This window comes from Mizuhopecten yessoensis, unplaced genomic scaffold, assembly GCF_002113885.1.
Source record: "Mizuhopecten yessoensis strain PY_sf001 unplaced genomic scaffold, ASM211388v2 scaffold10333, whole genome shotgun sequence".
Classification (NCBI taxonomy): domain Eukaryota; kingdom Metazoa; phylum Mollusca; class Bivalvia; order Pectinida; family Pectinidae; genus Mizuhopecten; species Mizuhopecten yessoensis.
In genome coordinates, this window is record NW_018408494.1 from 612,982 (window position 1) to 616,609 (window position 3,628).

Below are 3,628 nucleotides of genomic sequence, written 5' to 3' on the forward strand. Positions count from 1 at the left end.
CAGAAAGAAAAATACAAAAATAAATAATCATTTTTTTTTCAAGTTTAGAATCCTAAACAGCACATGTGAGCAGAATAATTTATTATAGGACAATTAAGTTATAAAACATGAAACTATCCAAGGTAGCAGACACCTGACACTTGCCAGATTTTCGAGGCCACTAATTACCTTGAAGGAACACACAAGTGAAGGCATTCAGGCATACACATACAGTTACGTAGTGTATTTTCACAAGAGTGGAGTTATTTCCCTTTTGTTGCCAACAAAAAAAATCTCCAAATAGTACAAGCAATACTATCAATTATATGATATTGCAGACAGTGCAAGTTGTTGTGTGAACGTAAAATTTCTTGTGCATATAAACATGCAAAAAATATTCCATAGTTTATCTGTGTGAATGTTTCAAATACTTATTAGGGACTTATTATTATTATGTTTTACCGTAAGAGGGTAAAGAGATTGCATCCCTAAAACATCACAATAGAACACGACCCTTCAAATTACACACCTTCAATAAAGGCAGTATAAAAATAGCTAACATAGCTTTGATATTGGCAATGCATGCTTAAAATGTACAAATTTTAATGCTGTTTTCATTTTTTTTCTATACTTTTGAGTTAGAATAGGATAGTACCGGTAAGGATATATATCCTATTAGGCTATTAATAGAAAATATATAATAGATTTAATTAAGTCTTTACAGATAAAACTGTACTTTTTAAAGTTTCAATGACAATGAATAGAAAACGAATTTAGTATAAGAAATGTCTTTAGTTCTTTTCATCTGCAAATGCTATAAACAAATAAACAAAACCAGTTTTGGGCCAACAGAAAGACTTATGACAAGTTATAAACCTGCCTTAGAAATAAAAACTTATAAGTTAGAGAAAATTAAAAAGAGTTCCAAAAGAAAGTCTGGAATTTCAGGGCAAGCGGAAATTTCTGAAGAGGTCAGGGGTTGCCAGTTTATGGTCTGTATACAGCTGCAGGCATGATAAGGACAAGGTTCCGGATTTGTGGTTGAAATTTTGCCAGATTCCATCCCTCAATATATAATAGAGAAAAATATACACCTGATATTCTTGCCTTGGTATGATTATCTATGTTTAGATTTAATGGTGTAAAAAAAGTCCAGTTTAGAGACAGGGTCTGTTATCTGTGAAATGTGCATCGACCAGCTCAGTTGTCCCTGCCCAAAATAGTGTGTCAGTAAACAAGTGAAGTAGTACCTCAGTAAGGCTGCTCTGTCATGGGTTGGTATATATAGTATCAATGGCAGTTGAACATCAGCAGTGCTTTTGGTAGTAGTACCAGCAGTGCTGTTTGCAGTAGTACAGCAGTATGCTAGAACCAGTATTGCTTTAGGCAGAAGTACTGCAGTAGATTTAAACTCAAGTATTGCTGTTTGTTGCAGCGCAACTGTCAACTTTCTTGTTATTAAAGCATTTTTTTCAAAAGTAAATTTTGCTTTAGGCAATTTCCTGCCCTGCTTTTAGTTTAACTATTTTGATTGAGGCAATGATTTGCCCTTGTAGGCCGTACAATCTGTAAAGAGTATTTTGGGCATTCCTAATTCTCACTCAGGCATGATTTAACAAAAAAAAAAACTGGCCTGCTATCTGAATACACAATGGGAAGGTAGGTTACAGAGGCAGTATCAATATCTACACTGTTTAAATCTTGACTACTTCTCTCTTTATCTTGTCTTCTGTTATGGAACAGGGGGTTGAAATTCCTTAGACACGTTCCCACCTCTCAGCCCATCTGATTTCATCCTCAATTTGTATCCTACATGTAGGTCAGGATCAGTTAAGTTTTCTTCAACTCTGCAAATGACCATCAAATATAATAATCAAGGGGCCCTGCGATGAACCTGCATCATCACCTGATCTTAAATGCAGGATATCTGCTCAATATGGCAGCCATATCCTAACCAATCACAAGACCAAACCAGTAACAGTAACAGTAAAAAACATTTAATATTTGAAGATTTTATGATGTTATAGGCTAACATCAGCTGAACATTTAAGCAATCCTGGCAAAATGTTATCATTAAATTATACATGTAATACAAATATGTTCTAATTTTGTGACCCACTTCTTAGCACTAAGAGGGCAACATTCATTCCTTTAATTACCGATATTTAAACTTTGAATTCCTAGTCTCTTTAACCAGAATTATGAATCAATGGTGGGGGTTGGTTGGGTTAGGCTTTCAGAGACTTTCAAAAATAACAAAATCACTGTTCGGCCTTAAATCCTTTGATCCAAGGAGGTCAAGATGTGAACATTATAATAGAGATCCTGAAGAAAACCATAAAGGGCTCCAGTAAGTTATGACCCTGGAACCAAGTCCGCCACGGGTGGGACCAGACCCCTGAACTTATCCTTGTAGCATAATTGTTGTTATCTCTTCATAGGGTTTTAACTGCTTCCAAGTTATGAGACCCATGCAGAATCCTAGGCAGGGTAAGTCCTAGTAACAATAGCAAACAATAGGAAACATAGTGGACTCATCAGCCAAAATCTATTTAAATTTTAAAGCTTGTGTATATATATTTTTTATAACACTTTCTTGATATTCAACAACAAGCAGACACATTAACTGTTCACACATACAGTATTCCTTATGATTTATTCTGCACATTTCCCCCCTTATTTTTTTCTAAGAAAAACAAACAACGCTTATAATATTTGTTTGTTATATTATCCTGAAATAATAATATGCTCAATATGTTTGAACTGTCATCCAATTTCTTCACTGGGAATGGGGGATGATATAGATTTTTGGACTTTTGGACTCATATTCAGTCTAGGTAACACTTCTTGCTTATAGCAATATGCATAACATCACTATCACATCTAGATCTTGGCTGCAAAGCTCTGAAGACCAGTCTCCGAAACCACCTGAAATTCCTGAACTTACTCAGGTCCAGAACACTCTGCCGATTGAGCTATATAGCTGTAAAGTCGTGAATCCATGCACCATGTTTGCCTTTCAACGTTTGCACAAATTTTCCTACAGGACAATTCCAATGATAATCGCAGTAACATTCCCGAAAAAGTCTAATTAAGCCTACCGGAATCGCCTCAACCTCCGCCGCCATTTTGACATCTGGAGCATGCGCAATACATCGGTAAACGGAACCATCCATTGTGATAATAGGGATAAGAGGAAATCTTTTGTACTTTAAAGTGCGAAGGTACATAATGTAAAAAGATGACTACATAATGACAAAAGACGTATTTTTGCGTTAAGTTCTTTTAGTACTTAAGTGCAAAAGATTCCAAATGTCCAGTTTGACCACTTGAATTGTTCGGGAAAGCCCTGCTAAAAATAGCGCCGATAACGTCACCTGACTAGGCAGTAAACACAAGTGGTGCGAGCGAGATGAAACGGTTTCCAAAGGGGCCCCCAGAGAGGGGCCGTCAGGCAACTGCAACTTCTTACCACACTATGAACCAAGTTATATGATTTCTAAGTCCGTATTCAAACTTATTGAACAGTAATTATTCATCATTAGAAGTTAATTGCACACTTGCCAATATTCAGAATTTAAATTTATTTAGCTTTAAACATAAATTTGTTGCCAATAAAATTAAACAAGGGATGGGGCACAAGTTTTTA